Source organism: Opisthorchis viverrini (genome assembly GCF_000715545.1).
Source record: "Opisthorchis viverrini unplaced genomic scaffold opera_v5_31, whole genome shotgun sequence".
NCBI lineage: Eukaryota > Metazoa > Platyhelminthes > Trematoda > Opisthorchiida > Opisthorchiidae > Opisthorchis > Opisthorchis viverrini.
Genome location: NW_008751688.1, coordinates 1,798,483 through 1,818,137, shown reverse-complemented (window position 1 = coordinate 1,818,137; position 19,655 = coordinate 1,798,483). Strand labels below are relative to the sequence as shown.

General features: G+C 41.2%; 1 protein-coding gene across 1 annotated transcript in view; it reads right to left on the bottom strand.

The window, feature by feature from the left end:
- The window catches only part of T265_02584 (hypothetical protein), a gene marked incomplete at both ends in the record, with an annotated part of 40,888 nt that overhangs the window by 721 nt on the left and 20,512 nt on the right, over positions 1 to 19,655 (bottom strand). The window lies entirely within an intron of this gene.

Here is a 19,655-nt window from a genome sequence, read left to right as displayed (position 1 = left end):
TGCCTGGAACGAGGGTTTGACTTAGCTAACCTTCATTTCCCACAACTGAATTGTCTTCGATAATATTCGAATGCAAACCGTCAAATGTATAGCTGAAGACCTGGTACTGGTGTACTCGTTCGCAGCAAATATTAATTATGTTTTGCGGCAGCAATTAAAACGACAAGGCAGCCCGTGACCCTTCAGCTTGCCTTGCATTTAAATCCTCACTAATAACCTGTTCAGCAATGTTAGCGAACTGTAGTTGCTGGCAACTGTGCTAATAATGCCCTAGGTACGAAGTCGGGAGCAAGCCACAATAACATAGCGTACCTGCAAGCATTTGCTAGTTCGTATCTCATTAGTGTGCATGAAAGGTGACCTTCAGCAAGCAAAAATCCTATCAAATCTTCGGATCGTACGGTACTTCAAACACTAGCTTAAGCCTCACTAATCTGACGGTGAATTTACCCGTGATTTAATCGCACAAACTCGTGTTTATTCTTTAGATGTGGCGCCATTTAACAAATAGGCCAACAATCAAGCCTGAACATGCTAAGTTTGCGTTCTGTTTGCGATACTTTGCCTTCGAGATTACCGAATGGTAAATGTCGAAATGATTTGCAAGCCTTTAGTCGATCGTTAATGCCTGGGACTGTCGTCATCTACCTACAATGAGTCGGCTGGTTGTTTCAAATAAATAATCAGCTGCGATTCCGGTGCACATCCTTTTAAAGTCAGATCGTTTTTGTTTAAAAGTTATACCTGGTTATCTTAAGAGACCGAAAATATTCGTGGATATCATTGAGGATAAAGATGACAAGCAATCTTTGGTTTCTGTGGCCAGCGAATTTTACCTGTGTGCCACAGATTAACATGATACCGGACAAGGCAGCTTACGTGGCCATACATTCGTGGGTGCAAATATTTAGATGATTAGGTATACTGGTCAACGGTTCACATGATCAAACGAAATATGTCAAGGGCCATTCAATTTCTACCTTCACACCCTTCGGTTAAACAGTCATCCATTTTTCTTGTTTCACTCTCCCGAATTGATGCAACGCACGCGTTGAGTGGTTCCCTTAAAAAAAGCTGTATAATTTGGATCCTTCGACTGATGAACGGGTGTAGAATTCGGTGGCAAGGAAACCATAGTTACATTTTGGTCTGTCCCGTTCAGATGTTTTGGATGTCCAGGTACATTACCGAAGATCAAATGGACCTATGAAGGAGGGCCTTTAACACGTTACGACAAAGTAGTCTGTGGATGTTGCCCTGCGCTTTCAAACTGACTATCCAAATTACAGGAAAGGTCGACTTTGTGGTGTTTTGGGAGGGGGCACGTGGACCAGCAGCGTGGTAGACTAGTAGAAGCTACAGTTTAAAGTTGACAGCGTAATAACCCATCAACATTAACGTCAGTCTATCTATGGCTGGCTTATACCCTGAGATCGCTTCTTTCAACTAAATGAGCGATTCAAGATCCGCTTCCATAACCAGCTGAAAAGAAGTCGAAGATAGGATCCACGTTCCTCGATGATTTTTTTCCATCATGGCATTTCCAAGATCAATAGCAGGACAACGCTTTTTCTCGGCACTTCAGTGTCGCGCACTCTGGAGCTATTGCTTCTTTTATTACTTACAGGAATTGAAGTATCGTAAAAGTCTGAATATTTGTTACAAGCAAACAGTCAATTCTTTCTTATGTCGTCTTAATGCGGTTCTTATAATTTCTGCCATCCAATAATACATTTGCTATTCGTTTGGCGGGCACAATTTCAATGCACCAGAAGTACATAATATACTGCCACTTTAATTAACAAGGCAAATGTGGGTTGATCGACGAGACGATGAACTGGGTACAAGGTTTTGGTAAGGAGCTGACTGAAAGTTAGAAATATAGTTTTCCTCGGATAGACCGTCTACACTTCATGCTCCATTGTTTAAACGCCCAATTTTAATCGGGTCTAAGCCTTTACACCATGGACCATGTGTGTGCACGAGCATGAGAGTCAATTCCTTGGATATTCGCATGTATAGCGCAAAACCTATATTCAACACGAAATGTGTGAAGTATGATCGTTTGCTGCACAAATGCAAGCCGCAGTAAGGGAATATAAGTTATGAGTGTTTATTAATAAGGGCTTGGGATCCAAAAGCAATTCTGAAAGCAACAACGATGATTGTTCAACAATGTTCCTCAGGAAGCACATTCAGCGTGGTTGGTTTCAGCTAAGGTAAACTTTACCGCTTCATTGATCTGGGAGCAGCTATCTTTTTTTGTGTTTCCCGTCCAGTCGCTCGGTAACATTAATCAATATGCACTTATCTTTCGAAACAAAAATCATGATAATAAGCCTGTATTTATCAGTTCCATCCGTTGAACACTCGTAAGAATTGCGCCACGGCTTGTGACAGCTACAGGGTGTGCTTACCAACTAATTTTACTTTTGTCCACATTCATACAAACCGCATTGTCGCATTTGATAAGGTGGCTGTTGTTAATTGGTGGCTGGTTGGTAATTGATCAGGTGGCTGTTGATCTGTTCGCCGAGCTTGGCAATTTATTTGCAAACGTTTCGTCACCATTCGAGGAAACATCTTCAGTGCGTTGTTGGTTGGGTTTTATTGTCCTATATTTTAGACACAACGACTTCACATGCCCTTGCTCATCAACTCCTTGCGCGTACCTGAGAAAACTTCCTTCAAAAACAGTGTTTGACAACACATGAGAAATGAGACTTTCAGCAGCTTGAATTTATCCACCTTGGTCTCTTCAGCTCATACATTCAGGTCTGCTCTGTAGTAGTTGGAGAGCTAAAGCATTGGTGGCCAACTTGTTTAGGACCGTATGTCTACTAGTTGTCTCATGAATTGAGACTGAGTTAGGATGACCATGAAATATTACTTCCAGTGAACCACATTTTTGACTAACCTCAACGCTACAAAAATTTCATTTGATTCAAAATCAGACTCCTCTGAAAAGAAGTTTTAGTCTAACAAATATTGCTCGACATTACTGATAGGGTAAAACGTTTAAGAGCGAATTAATAAAATGCCATATTTTGCACTCGAGGAACCTGGAGACGAGTAATGTATGAAAAGTATCCTTTAATGTTCAACTCAGTCAACCGCTGAATCAATGGAAGGTTCGTCCAGCCTCATAAGGTTTCTTTTCACATCCGTTAGATTCATGAAGCAACTAATTCTTACGTACCTGGAAGTCCGGTTGGGTCCACAGGACTGTTGTTAGCTTGTTCATTGATAATAAATTCTTGCCTTGGAGCTGAATGAGTTTTAACATTCCATCCACTGACTCGAATCAGTGTACTTAGAGGACCACTTCTCAAGTTTTTCCTTCAGACAGCCTCTTCCTATTTTGTGCAGATGATATTGAGCCGTACCGATGCAGGACTCTCGGGATAGAAGCACAACGCACACACCACAAAACTTGGATCTGATGGATAATACTACTAAGGTTAGAGAAGCCGACCACGACGCAATGCAGATCAAGAATGGGCCAATCAGAATCCGGGTTACAGCGCAAAGGCTGCTCTTTGTAGACTATATAAATGCAGGCACGAAGAGAGGAACTACCCAACCAACTGCGCACTGAAGATGTCTTCTCGAATGGTGACGAAACGTTTGCAAATAAATTGCCAAGCTCGGCGAACAGATCAACAGACATCTGATCAATTACCAAGGTTATTATAATCGTTCATGTAATCTGGTACCTTGGTGCCACATCTCCGGAAGGAGACAAGAATGCTAGGATATCTTCAGTTTACCTAAGCCTGGATAAGAGCACTCGAGACGCCGAGGTTTGGTCAGAACAACGAATGATGGTTAACGTAGCACCAACAGAAAGCAAGAATATTCGGATCATATAAGATATAAGGATTTACGGAAACCCTTCATAAAAGTGCTCTGACGCCTAGAATGACAAAGCAGACTTTGAACAAACAACAAATCCATGCACTGTTCCTCTATCTACGCTTCACTAACCCGTCGCGATATACTCATGTCCTTGAATAAAGGATACTAACTAAATAACAAGATCTCCATAATTGAGGAATTCCATTTTCACAAAGGTATCTTGGAAGTATGCCTTAATTCTAGTTCAAACTATAAAATATGACTTCTCAGATGCGCCCATCAATTTTTCCAGTAATTACTTTCATATATCCTCTGTTAGAATCTTTTCGAATGGTGTTTGTGCGTGGATTGCAGTTGTGGATTACTATTAAAACAAACGTGTTCGCGACCATTAACGCGATTAAATCACACTTAGACAAGATATGGCTTCAATCTCCTTACGTCACAAGATTCAAATCATGTCCTCACGTGTTATCTGGCTTCTCGATTGACAACTTCTCAGCTGCAAGTTTCACTCTACCAGTGGATTTTTCCCAGCTGTGAGCTGCATGAAACAAGTCGATGGTGCGAATGGGCTGGGAGTTTCGCAACACAGTTTTCTTTCTGTAGGTGAAGCCGGTCTGCGCCGAGAAACCGATAAAGAAAGCAAATCATGCCGTGTGAATAATCCATCTGAGAAGTCACCCGAGAATCCAGGTAATCCGTGACCACGGATATGAATCCCGTGTTTAAAGGGTGGGTAAATCCATGTTTTCCAAATGTTTTTTTAATCAAGCTGCCTATTAACCGGGAAGGTACGAATTTCGACCTCTCCGGGCACCCATGAGATGTGCGTTGCTGATAATTACCAAAGTGGATGAAGCTACTGCACAGCCCTTCTTCGCTTTTTGGGAGAAACTGACCTGCAGGGTGGGCTCAACTCCAGCTCCAGTGAAAAATATCTCATTCTTTTACTCAGTACGTTTACGGATGAGTCCAGCACACTAAAACAGCAGTACTGTGCTATCTTGAACGTCGGTGTAAGTGTACCTTGCCCCCAGGTTTGCTCTTCGTATTTAACCAGATGGGATTACAAACAAAAACTTACCTCGTTCTTGTTTGAATCTTTAGTTACCACCGAGCCAATAATTCAATAATAACTATCAAATTTCACCAACTTGGACCTATTTAATCTAATAATGTTGTCATGTGTTTTTCATATGTTCAGTCCTCAGCATTTTGTGGTGCAGCATACCAAAACTCGATAGACACATTCAATAAGCCGGATATTTTGATCAATTTCTTACGCACGGACCTGTCTTTTTTCCTGGGAGCAACTCCAGCTCACAAGAGGTAGGTCGACTCTGTTGTGTTGATTAAGATGTATGTTATCTTTAATTATTATCTTGTATTATCATATGATTAAGACAGATATCTTAAGGATTTCTTGTGGAATATGGTGTGTTGTACACGACCATCGAACCCGAGGTCAAAAGAAATAACCCAGCACCCAAGTGTATGATAATTATCGGTATTAAATATGTATTCTTATTTTCAGCTGAGGAAATATTCCAAACAGTAAAAGGGCTTCTCATTTATATCAGGACTGATTTCATTACTTCAGCTTTGCGCTGGGTTTGTCGCGAGGACAGAAAATCCTTAAAAATTCATCTACATTCGACTAATTCCTATTCAGGGTGCAATGCTGCAATTTTAATGACGTCTGTTGTCCCAGAGAGCATGTTTTCTTGGCGTGGTACAAAAATATTGGTAGGTGGGATAGATCGAACCGCTGCTGATTCATTTGCTGAAGCTTGCAATCGAACTGAAATCCTGAAAGACATCACCAATGCGCGGTCGGTGAATCGACAGTTCACCACGTTTATGGGTATTTGAAGAAAGCAACAGTTTCTCTCCGAATACTAGTTGCGCCTCTGAAAACATCCACCAAAAATCTCTCAAAAAATATCCTGCGATATCTCGAATATCGTACCAGCTTAAACATGAGGCTGCCTTTGTGCAGCACATTCGGTTGGAGAATTTTATGAACGAGAGATTCATTTGAGTCTCCCGTAAAAAACAAATTTATTTGAAAATCAGTGTACTTGTCGAACCTATGTGGAAATTTGGGATATCTCATTAGTGAGTACCAGAATCCATTCACTAATACGGGGCAATTATTAGCGATACTTAGGAACGTGCACACACCATTCGATATGGTCTCATGGTTTATACCCATGGACCATTAAGCCGCTCGGAGAACTTTTCCGAGTCACTGGTGTACCCAACGGATGAGTGAAGTGAGAAAACCTCTGCTTAACTTACGCCTGGCTATGTAGTTTCAATCAAACACTGTTTTGTGCAGCTACGAGGAACAACATTACGGACATAAATTTCATGATTTGTCAGGAAAATCGCATCATCCAAGTCAGCAACATCAGTTTTGACACTAATACTTCACTGCTGTACAAAGGAATTGCAATGTAGAAGCTGAAACGAACTTATATGAAAACATGAAAGACACGAATTCGCTGTGTAAGATAGTTTTGCCAGCATGAATTAACGACGTGCATCAAATAAATTAACCACAAAAGCTCTTTAGACAACTTTCAGCTGACAATGAAAGAAGACAACGATGGGAGATTGGTGTATTTGGACGTCCTTGGCACCAGTTCACTAAGTGGATAATAAAAAAAGGAGTCTACGGAAGTCGGACATATGAGGATCGAATTGTGGTCCACCCGAACTCCAACGAAAACGTGGCCACTCAGGTACTTTGCGGGTGAGCTGTCAATATTAAGAAGAAGGATCCAATTGTGAAGAACAATGCCCCCATAATTTTCGATGTAAGAATCGTGACAAACACCATGCGAGACAGCTGGATGGACGAAGCTTTCCATGAAACTTCATAAATACAGAATCGCTAATTAAAGATACCATCATTTTTCATTGCCTTCATGTAAGATAATAATGGATACGTGACTTCGACTGAAACGACGTTTTTCTCGAAAGTCGCAAGCAAAAGCAAGGGAGGATCATGAAGTATAACAACCCTTGACAACAGAAGAACACCAGAAATGCAACTCAAAAGTGCACACGAAACCAAAGGAGAACCGTGTAGATGAAGCAGGGGGGCCAACTATTGGAGATAATTCAATCTAACCTCCACTCAATAATTCAAATTTCCAAAATGCACACAGGGATCATTCACTATGAACAAAGGAGAATAGGAGAAAACGCAACCATAAACCAGATCGAAATGCATTTTGGGGGGAAGAAATAATCGATCAAAACAGAAGATAGACCAAGATGAATTACCAATGGGTTAATCGAAAGAGCAATCTGATCTATCAGGAAGCTGTTAAACAAATTGAATGCAAAAGGTGCGAAAATGCGCGGCACAATAATTTTGAGTTTACACCTGATAATCGCATCATCAATGATCAAACATTAAGTCATCCTGCAAATAGTTTATCCATTTAGCGAGCAACTTATTAGGTTTTAATTAGTATTCGTGCAGTTTGATGCTTCAGGTAAGTCCGTATCGGCACATTTCACTCAATAGGCTCAAAAATCTCCTGCATTACCGTGTTTTTCTGTAATTTCGGTCGCAATGATCGGTACCACATTATCAGGAAGCACCACGGTTTGGTATTGTCAGCATGTTTGACCCTGATATACTGTTGATTGTTTTACAAGCGGATCTGTGAACACAGAATAGTCTCATCACCAAAAGTGTAAGAACATTTTGTTCCCAATGTAAAAGTGACACCTATTTCTGTTTCTAACAAGCACGACTCGTTAAGAATATGCTGCGAGAAATATTGTTGATAAATCACCGTGTAAAGTATATTCCACTATGGAATCAAGTAAGTATTGTTTGGTCAGGTGATGAAACGGCGTCCCCGCATCTGCTGGAAGGCTGGTACGGAAATCAGGGAAGCGGTCTGCAGTGCTTGTTCATCATCGCTCATTATTCAACTAACTTCAAGGAAAAATCGTAATGACACTTCAGCCTATTGAATTCCTTCCAAGAATTCTTTGCAAATAGAATTTTCACTTTCGTATCTAATGGTTTGTAACCGCTAAGGTCCTGTTGGTTAACGAACGAACTGCCCACTGAATAGCGGTTTCGGTGCGTATATGTCAAAATGTTTGGTGGTCATTTTTCACACAGATTCAACAAAATTTGTCAAAAACAGAACAACCATCAACTCATCAGCTATAATAATAGAAGCCTCTAGTTTAAAGGGAAATGAAGTTGTAAGGCGCTTATTGAAAACAGGTGTGTGAATGTTTTCGTGTTACTGGTGTCAACGTGGGATTTCCAAATCTGAGATGTATCTTTCCACCAAACTACATGGTATTTCGGTGATTGAATTCACAGGCCTGCCGAAAAATCATCCAACGAACTTCATCCAGCTGAGTTGTGCCCCAGATAAACTGATCAGTAGTTTGCTAGATCTTTAGCAGAAGGTACCAAACGACATCCAAAAAGATTGAAAAATGAGACAGAAACAGTGCAGACAAATTAAAACACGCATTATTAGAGTTCACCAAATTTAGTGCAACTACAATTGAAGGTTGGTTGAATACGTCGAAACAAATAACGAACCCTCCTGAAAGAGTGATGAGAACTGAACCCTACATGATAGCAGATGTACTAGATTTCAAATTCAATCTCTGCTATAATATGTGTCAAGTGAATACCTTCAAACCTCCAGTCTGTTATGTCGTGCAAATAACCGCGTACTGCCGTCACTTAGCAGCATATTGAGAGAGGCGAAAGAATTCAGTTTGAAGGAACTCCGGCTACGGAGGAATAAATTTGTACACGAGTAGATAGGCCACTGACAAAAAGGATAAAAATCACACTGTATCACCATTTTCTTCGGAAATTAAGGAGAAAGTTGATTTTTCAGCATGACAATTTTGCCAACAACAGATGGTTTGCAATCTTGTCATGTCCAGGTATACTCATTGCATGCACATTCATTCATTTCAGGTATACTTCTCGTCCAAGTATGAATGTGTAGTTTACCGAAACTACCGAAATGTACCCACCTGATGAAATCCAACAAAGGTGAAAGTGTTAGATGACTGTCGAAGCATTTTTAGCAACATGACGAGTAGTTTTATCCATAAAAAGGTCGTACCAACTGGAACATGTGGCGGCCTTTTTGTAACACATCCAGTAAAGAATATCAGCTGGAGTTCTGGTGAAAACCAAATTGGGATGCGCGCGTTTCGTTTTTGAACAAATCGATCAATTTTCTAAAGAAGTCATTTTATCAAATCTCATGTTGAAAGTCTTCGCCTACTGCCCAGTTTCAGCTTCAAAATTCGCACGTTCAGTTTCGGACTTTTCCACATACGATGAAGCCAGGTTTAGGATGATTCCTTTGAAAGCCGAGAGAAGACAGCGTTGTGCAAACACAACCAGTGTGTACAACGACGCTGCACGCAATAAGTTTTGTAAAGTTAGCATTCAGTCTAAGATCTTTGTAATAGTTGTCTGACCTTAAACCGAGCTTCTATCAGGAACCAGTTAAAGTAAACCAGACACAGCACATAATGCACCTGGCATCTGTGCTTCACCTATCGTATATCAGTTTACCTTCAGTCATGGTGACATTTAAATCAGCAGAACATCAGAGATTTTATGTGACTGTGCATCAGAACACGCGTCTCGCTGAATGAGTTAGGTGGTTAATAGACTGATGAAAGAAGAACAAGCCCAAGCTTGTGAAATTTTCCATTAATAACGAAGCTTATGCATGCCATCTAACATCCAGTCACTCCAGTCCGAAAATTTACTCCGAGATCTTCGAAATTGTTAGCATTTAGTGAGATAATATTGATCATTCAACATTAACCGAATCAGTGCACACTGAAGATTCAGACAGACCTAACTGGCGTGCATTAGCTGTAGAATAATGAACGTGATTGCATCAATCCACCCTTTTTTTACTGGAAACTTATCGCCTTCATCAGGTGGCTGGCAAGACGAAAACGTAACGCCGCGTTCCCGTGACCTGCCTCCTCAATGTAATTCGTAAAATTCAATAATTAGCGATCCTAAACCCGGTTGTGGATGACAGATTATTTATAAATTCACCCAGAAGGAAGACATCTGCTGAAAAGAGACAGAACTATCAGAGTTAAACAAACTGAACTGAAATATTTCCCCTAAACAGGGAGTAAAGAGTCAGACTTTCAGTTCTTCGGATACCCTTGCTCCGCTTTTCCGTCTGTTTTGGCGCAGTTATCGAGATAACACACCGACTCGGTGCCCAACATAAATAACTCAACGGTTTATAAATCCTACGTTTACCACTACACAATGTACTGCATATTTTTGGCTCCTAAGACGGTACACAAATGCTTTTTGGCACTGTGCCAGACACAAACAGTGCATCGCATTTTTGTCGTACAGTTTTGACATGTGTTACAAACTGGTCATGAAATCAGATCACTCTGAATCAGACAGCGCAGAATCTGCATCAAGATTTGGCACGAAGCTAATGTTCGATTATGCTTGGTATCGGGGAACTTATTCTCTTGCAGTGACCCTAGCCAACAATAAAAGAACCAACAAAATATGGCAGTGAGCGAGAGAATGTGGACAGTGCATCAGTTTTTCAGTCATAATTGTTTTTACCTTTAAGAACAAGACTGATACGATTTATAACAGCCTTGTCTGGGTCATGTCTTCTGCACAGCATGCAATCGATCGAAACCTTCGGCGATTGGTATAATCGATAGGCTTCAAAACGATAACACTATTCCGTGTCAACCCGCGGGGAGCGTTTTACAGTTGAGTTATTGCAGTCGTTCTCTGACATCAAAGTCATATTCGAGAAATGCAGTTCGCTAACTGTATGAAACGGCATCCTTAGACCGGTTAGTAGTCCTGGTTTCGAACTAGTTCACTTATCTATATGGATTCAAATGCATAAATGCATAAATTTAATGTCTTTTCTACGTACTTCAAGCAGGACTATGTTCCCACCAAAGTCTGTAAGTTGACGAATAAATGCAACACGTTTACAATCAATATTTTATCCCGGAAGTACTCTCCTCGTTCTGAGTACTTTGCTTATTTCAGCGCCTTTTGCATGTATTGATTTACTTTGTTTAGAGCTACTTTGTTTAGAGCGACCACCACATTCCTATATTCGAGCCGTTCCCTTACTGCAACCACCGTCTCGTTAGGTTTTAATGATATCATTTACACAAATGGTTTCGAACATTTTGAGATGACCCTGACTAAGTGGTGTTTTTCACCTACTTCATTCGACTTCAATTTGCTTTACATGGAAAACAGTAATGATTGGTAATGCATGTTAAATTATAGCTACAATTTTTAATTACATGTGGTGTGCCACGGTATCACAAATTAACCACCTACATGATTAAAAAATTCCACATTAGTGAGGCCTGTCAGGATGGTCAAAAATTCTCATTTGTCTAGCAACTCTCACTCTTCTACAGAGTATCCCCAGCGAAGCTAAATAAAATTAGGCCGTAATGTGACAATTAGGGTAACTAAAATTCTAGAACTCGTTTTGACACAGCCGCTTTCGAATCAAAATTGTGTTAAAAGACAGCGATAGCTGGCCGCTTCTGATACCTAAGCATGAGTGGTAACGTCAGGTACAGATTTTGCATGCTGGCAACGGGCACATCGAGAGAAGAAACTAGTCGGTGAATGATGTTAGATGACACTACATTCGTGCCTTAGCCGTACTAGTTTCGCATGCGGCCTTCATGAAGGTTGAAGTCGTCGCATTTCGCCACCGCCATCCCATCACTTCGTACTTTACACTCTCAGGTCCTCCGAACCTCTCATCGTATTCCGCCAGATTCAGTGCACTGGCGATTTCATGCGCGAATTTTTCAGTATGACACTGCTGAAAAACTTGTGATAACGTTGTACTCTATAGGTGTTTAATTGTTTATTTGCTATGTGATAGTGCAAAATACCCAACCGTCGTGGCAGATTGTAACATTCGTAGACAGTGTTCAAGTAAGCCGTTATGGGTTGTCTGTGAGTGTAGTTTACCGTAAAAACGGTGAATGTGGTAGTATGACCCAGATTCTCATTTATTTTTACGCGTTTGAACCAGGCGGATATTGGATGCAGGCGCAAAACGTACGCGAGTCCTACCCTGACAATTCAGTCCTGCAAGACCTAAACTTACTGAATACCGTGAACTTGTAGAAATGAAGAATGGTTAGCATGCATGAAACAACCTATTTAGGGTAAACGTGGTCCACTGAACCATGTTGGTGAGTGTTCACACACTATTTCCTGCCCAAAGAAATGTGCCCACTATATGGTTATGCAGTCTTTCTGGGGGTTGTATTTTTAATGAGATACTTCCATCTATCTTTATGCAGAAGAATTTGTGGAAGTATGAAATATTTTCTACACAAGACTGACGAGCAACATTCTGCTATAGTTATTGATGTACTTTTCACAGAAAAATATATCACGTGCCGTACTGTCTTTCATATCTACGGACGATTGCATTATTGTTTGGAGAGTTCTAACTTGGTGGATGGTAGGAACCTTGAAATCGTTCGGGGAGCATATTATATTCTGTAGACTTATTTTAGCCGTAGTTCTTAAGTAGAATAAACCTTGCGGGGATTACTCCAAGACTCCTCCAAAGGGGACGTCCAAGCGGAAACACCTTCACAAATGAGAAAACTATTCCACGGATATGTGAAAACAGCTCGAGGACAAACTGGAATAAATCACATAAGCTCAATGACTAGTTTTTCTTCTTATGCTTAATTAAGACTTAATCAGCTGTTCAAATTCCCGTTCCATCACACGCCGCCCGAAAATCAATATATCAGACACGATATTCAGCTTCATGCAAACTGCCTTCGTGGTTGTCCCGTATGTCTCGGTAACTAGCACCCACCAAGTGTCGATGAACTTCAACTACCAACTAACAACATTGGAAACCTGACTCTCCTTGATTTTCTGGTAGTTTCTTTTTTTTTCGCACAAACTATTGCGATACAGTTCAACTACGATATCTGAAATGCGGGGCACTCCTAAACATGAAAAGCGATGTTCTGATACTTAACCTACTACAATGTTTGAATCCTTGTTGTTTGATTGAAACATGGCTAGAACAAGATAATATGGCCTCATTCCTGAGGTATCATTTTATTTATGAACAGTAAATCCATGTGATGATTTTTTGTACAACAATGCTTCCCAGCTTATATGCCACCACAGAGCGATGCACCTATGAAGCCATTTCTATTGGCGACAAACTAACGGTAACCAACTTATGAGGTTTGGAGAGAGGGTATCACCAACCTCAAAATTTACTCAGGCAACTTATGCATCCGTATTTTTGTTTGCCATCAATTCTGGGCTACGAAGCAGGTTGATAACAACATTTAACGCCGTATGACCGTTGTCTTTCTATTATCTCAGGAGTTCCGATATTGTTAACGCTATTCGGTTTTTACTGAGTTGAAACGTCCTCAGACTACTGGTTATCCTTACATTGCACTTCATTGTAGCTGCGAAAGTATACAAATATTCATAAAATTTCCATCACATAACGCCCCTACATCTTTGTTTTTTTAACTTTTTCCAATCACCATTGCCCTTTACAATAGGAATCTAAAAAGATAACCACCTACGCTGCTGCAACAGAATTGTTTCGAAATGCTGAATCAAAGTGTACAAGCAGAAATGTACGATGTGTCGTTTAGTTGGAACTGTATAAATATTGCTGAATTCTTGTCCTGTTACTAGTGCACTAACAGTAGGCCTACCCAACAGCGCACTGTCGATGTCACCTCGATTGGTAACAAAACGTTTGCAAGCCAATTGCCGAGCTTACCAAACAGATCAGCAGACAGTTTGACAACCGTCAATGAGTTCATCTGAGCTACCATTCTTCATATTTCTTCGACACCTTGTTCAAATGGACTGTGAATTTAGCCTCTAGGCAACGTTTGAAGTTTTCCGATAGGTTTGTAAGTGGTACTCATAAAGTACTCACAAGCGAATTTTATCCACATTCGAACAAGCCGAGTAACGGGTTCTGGAACCAGATTTATACAAAACGGCTATTATTCTTTTGATTCACATTCAGATCGCTTAATCAAGGCCTCCATTTTCTGTCTGTATCACGACCTTCCGTCTGATCTTTATTCAGGTTATCATCAGAAGTCGGTCTAGGCTGTAACCTCTATCCAATCCGACTGTTTGTTCCAGTCATTGATAACGCTTTATTCTTGACCGAACTTCTGTAACCGATATGAATCCTTCCTGCCTTTGGAAGTTTTCCGAAAAGATCACCATCGCATTGTGCGTCTTCTGTCCTTCAACAGATACTTTCTCCAGACATTCATCTAAAGGAAGAACGATTTGCCTTATCGATTATATGTCAACTGGCATTACTTCTTCTCATCATGCCAGGTGCGCGCTGTTTCATTCTTTCAATCGTTCCAACCAAATAAATATTGACTGGCTTATCCTTTAGTTTAGTGCAATTCTCCGATTTGGACGTTCGGGCATTTTTAGCGACAGACCAGTAGACTTGTCATGATTGACCGGCATGATGTTTCAGCTTCATAAGCAGCTATATAGAGCGGGTTCAAAGTGAGACGAAGATTCACTTAAGAGCTTGCAACTCTCATCGGAGCGCCCCAAAATCCGAAAAGAAACCTCTTTATAGTTCTGCCATAAAGCGGAGGTTCTCCTCTGGCTATCTCCAGGGTTTCATCCTGAGATTTATTTGAAGATATGGTCAAGTTTGTCAGTAGCAACATATAGGTCGGATTTTTTACGTACCGCGCCATGAAAACTACCAGTACTCGGTTGAACCGATGAATTATTTTCTCACTAAAACAGGGCCACCAAAACTGTCACCCAGATTTTCGTGGTTTCACTGTATCTCTCTGCCCTTTATAACCATTAGGAGATGGGTGTATCCAATTCATCACAAAAAGATGCATTCTATTACTAAGGTTTTCTTGAACAGAGCAAACGCTGCTGTTTTCCATTGATTGGGATCTCGCTGGTAGAAGGCTGTGTTCGTTTGGCTGTCGAGCGGGTGGAAAACACAACACATCCAAATAAAAAAGCACGACAGCTGTGTCAAAGCAGTTAAGACTGGTGCTTAAGACCGTCAGTGCCAGACAGACCACTTCATTCCCGTTGGTTCAGTGGATTCACAGAAAGTGACTGATTGAACCCAGGTGATCAGCTGAGGTCAGCCGATCACTTCATATGTGCGTATGAACGCCCAGCGCAACTGTTAGTTTCCCTTGCAGTACTCGTCACAGTGTGCTCCACAAATAGATAACATTATCACTGATGTCTGACATGCGTAGCGTACAGGGGATGCAAAATTTCACTATCCACACACTATTCACACATCTTATAGCAGCTGTTGGCTTCCAATGAGCAACCGGTTGCACCCTTACTAACAAGTGCCTGTCCACCAGCTGTAACTATGACATGCAAAAGGAGGTCTGCTTTTCGGCTTCTAAGATTTATACAGACCGTGGAACTGAAGTCAGACAGGAATACAAGCATGCCAACTATAAAGCGTACAGGTCTTGCTTCCGTAAGGTGGTGAATACAGTGGAATAGCCCGATAATCTGCAAGTGCGTTGCGCGAGCGATGATTGCTCCAGTCACGTTCTTCAAGGTGACTAAATGCTCTGCTGACCTTCGTGCGTGTATTTCATTGCCAGCTGTCAGGTGTCTGAGTAGTGTGTTGTGATGATAGCGAAAATCCGTGCAGCACGATATCTCAAAATCATGTAGCAGAATACGCGGTATCTCATGTTGAGTACTCGTTGCTGCTAAAAGATGAGCACGTTAAAACCATGTGTATTCAAGCCACTTCACCGGAAATACAAGCGTTCCCTGTACTTCCGCTTCAAAAAGTGAGAACAAAACAGACGTCAGCGTACGGAATTAGACTCAGGAAGTGGTGTTTTGCCCATAAAATGCTTTGAACTAAACAGGCAATCATCCAGCCGGTATTGAATTGCTATACTACCTTTACAGTAGCAGGACGCTTCTACGCAGATAGTTGTTAACCGCGATTAAAGATAGCTGGTGGCAATAACAAAGTTCTGCTTCTCTTCAGTATGGATCTCGAATTTGCTTAAGCTGAATTCAGATTAACCCCAAACCTATCTGTCCGCTGAAGAATTTCTGTCCATAGGCTTCTTTTGCATAAAGAATCCCTTGTGACAAGGGCGGTGCACCAACGACCGAGGCAGTTTACTTATATTAACCAAACATTCGTTTGTTTGTTGTCCGCACATGTTATGCCAGATTGGCCGTTAAGCTTGCTTTTGCACGTCTATGTTTGTCGGATAATGGAGTGTTTTCAAAAAAGTCAAATTGTGGTCTTGAGTCAGGGGATAAAGATGAATATGTCCCATAAACCTGTTTCTCTGCTTGAGTTCATCTGTGTCTACATTTTCACGGACGTCTTCCTACCCGGGTTCACCCAGTTCTAGGTGTGATTGGGACCTAATCATCCGTCAGCTTCTGTGCTGGCAGTTCGCTAAATTTTGAGGCAGTTTCTTGGTACTTCAGCCTTTTTGCATCCATAATGAAGGAATCTCCACTTGGGCCACATCCTGAAAACCCTTGAGGTGTGACGCGCACTTCGGCATGCACTACAATCATCCGCACTGCAGTTAGCTCCACGCTGCGGTCGGCACATTACGGTCATCTCGGTTAGCTGACTTTCTTCACTACTTGGATAAATCCACGTGGCAAGAAATGTCCATCCTATGTTACTGAAGGTCCCAGTGCTGCACACGTTTTCAGTTGTCTTTTACTGTTGTCATTAATTTAGCCGATTCCAAATGGATCCAGTATGCTCTTTAGAATTTACCGACCTTCTCAATTTTAAACATCAAATGTTTGTAGGATGTGCGTGAATAACTTGGAGGTTCAGGTCTGGCCTGGTCGGACAGCTGATTGTAAAATTAGTCTCTATTTCCACTGAAGCCAACCTTGCCCTTCTAGAGTTTACGGAGTTTCCTCCATCTATTCCTCCCTGATTCGCGTAATACGCACTTGCTAAACCTACATCACTTTTACTTTGGTTTCCTTAAGCTAGTTAACTCCACTATAAGCTGTGACCACAGGCAGCTTCATGTAGCTTTCCTTGGTCAGTTGGTCGAGTTTATTTGAGTGCAGGCCAATGATTCTCATCGTGTGAATGAACTCAGTCCGTACTGAAAGACCCAGAAGCACTGTACGGCTGCCCTGTCTTCGTTGGAAGTATTCAAAAGTGTCCTATTGAGAATCTTTGAGACGAATCAACCATGCGACATTCCAAACACGAGTCCGTGTATGCTCTTCTTGAACTACCTTTTATGTTAGTCTACGGAAAACTTTGTCCAAATATTTACACATTTAAGTTTGCGCGGAACCAAAACTACAACACACCGCATTCACCTTCTACATTAGGGTTTTACATCCCACCCTACTCCATACAAAAAATGTTAAACCGGGCTTTTACGATTCATACAGATTACGCTGTATAGGAATCACTCTTTGATGAGCACAGCTCTCTTTCTTGAGTGAAGCAATTCTACCGGTTGTGTTACAAAATAGGCTACAAACGACCAGTCTAAATCAGAAACTTGGTGTATATGATCTTTCAGAGAAATACACATGGATATGCACAAAAGCTAGTTTTAACTGACTGAAAAAAGACAGCCTAATTCTCCGAAACAAAAAAGTCCATCAATACATAGTTTATACACCAGAATGTCGTACATCAAGAACTATAAGCTTCTTTATAGATTATCTAGCCGTCCTTAGACCGAAAGTGTATAGCGGAACTGAATGGAAGGTTTTTCAAAGCGAAATTTCGCCAAAAAATCTGCAGAGCATTCCTTTTGTTACTATGAAGGTGCGGAAGTTTCTGGTCCGATTTACTGCTTCCTTCATCCGGTTTGTTTGGACGATCACCTACACACTACCCTGTCATCTTTCTGTTCACCGTATTCTTAAGGATGCGGATTCGACTACGCCAATTCAAAACACAATCTGAGACCGTCCAAAATGATATGAGTTTAGTAGCAGAGACATTGGATACGGTCTAGTTGGCGATTTAAGAATCAAGGGTCTCGATTGGGCAATCAGATACCCTCTGTCGTGCCAAATGTGTTCTAACGATTACCATTCACAGTGGCCCTTATTTTGGGATGACCACCTCATTAATCCTTCCACATTTGATAAATCTCTAAAGCGTACATTCAGTATGTGGATTTTGGCACCACAAGCTTTTTCTGTTGATAGGTTTATACGACACCAGCAAATTCAGCTAATAAGTGTTTGTAGAGCTTTTCATGGAATTCCGAATGATAATGTGCGTGGGAAAATTTGACCCCAAAATACATCCGTGTGCCAGAAAGTCTTAGTTTTCCTACAGTTTTCTTGAGGTCGCAAAAACAAAATATGGAAAAGTTATCCGCTTGAATGTTTGCTTTGTTTCTAGACCAGGTCGTAGGTCACGAAAATAGGTGCGCGCGACTTGTATTGATAGCAAAATCAATAAAGAAGTGACAGGACGTCTGATCGAATTTCCCGGATCGGCGAATAGAACAACAACATGGCCTACCGAAAGTCCTCTCAGTGGAAAACAAAAAAGGTGCCAGAATAGTTATTGACTAATAAGAGCAACCCTCAAAAATTCCTCAATTGATGCGGAATCACTGATCCACAGTAGGAATTTCAACACTCACATTCCCCACTAGGCCTCATGAATAAAGTTATTCCCTACGTAGGAAAAATTTTCACTTCTGCAAGAAGCGCGGATCATCGCGAAAGATAACTCATAGCACAACTTAAATCGTCTCAACCAAACAATACAATCAATTCATTGCAAGTATCCCGTTATTCTGACAAAATCTTTGTTTTCAAGCACGAATGGAAACACACTTTGTTATCTCCAAATAGGTATTCATGTGAACAATTAACAACATAGCACGCTGTTCTAATCCAATCTCACTTTCCTCGATTTTACAGCAGCCAAAAGCTCATACGGCAGTCAGTTACAACATAAATTACTGGGTTTCCGTAAGACGGGCTTGTAAACGTGGTATACAATTACTTGTGCCCTATCCTGAAAACATCCTCTACTTTGGAGGTAATATCTGTGACACTCGGGTTTTACGTTCTGAACATGTAGATAGGTGAACAGGAGTTAGCTTGGACGAGAGAATTCAATGAGTCTCACATCAAGTACTCCCGTTGGTGTACGGATTTCGCCTTGATGAAGAGCTTAGCTGAATCTCTCGTTAACTTTGGTCTGAATGTGCCGTGCAAGACCTCTTCGTGTTTCAGTTGGTACGACATTATAGAAATCGCACTACATTGCTTAGAGGTAAAACACTACTCACAAGATTGCTGAAACACTCTTTGACCGGTTTCGCTGCTCCTTACTCCGAATCAGTTGAGACTGCCGTCAAACAAATTAATATGACTTTTGGATTATGTTGTGAATTCGCTACAGTTTGGTTTCAAGGAAGATACGGAGTTGGCGGCGCCGGCCGGGTGAATTCCACGCGGGACGAAATCGGTCACCTGCTGTCGCCTGCTGCCGATTAACGTGTGACGTCCAGCCGATAAGACCTTGTTATTCGACGTCAGATCCTACAGTTTTAGTTTTATTCAGATTTCTCGCTCGGACAGTTAACGTATAATCTATAGCATTTAGAAATCTTGGTTATCAGTTTTGTTAACATCCCAGACTAATTGCTACACTGAAAGCCATGCTGACCAGAAAAAAGGG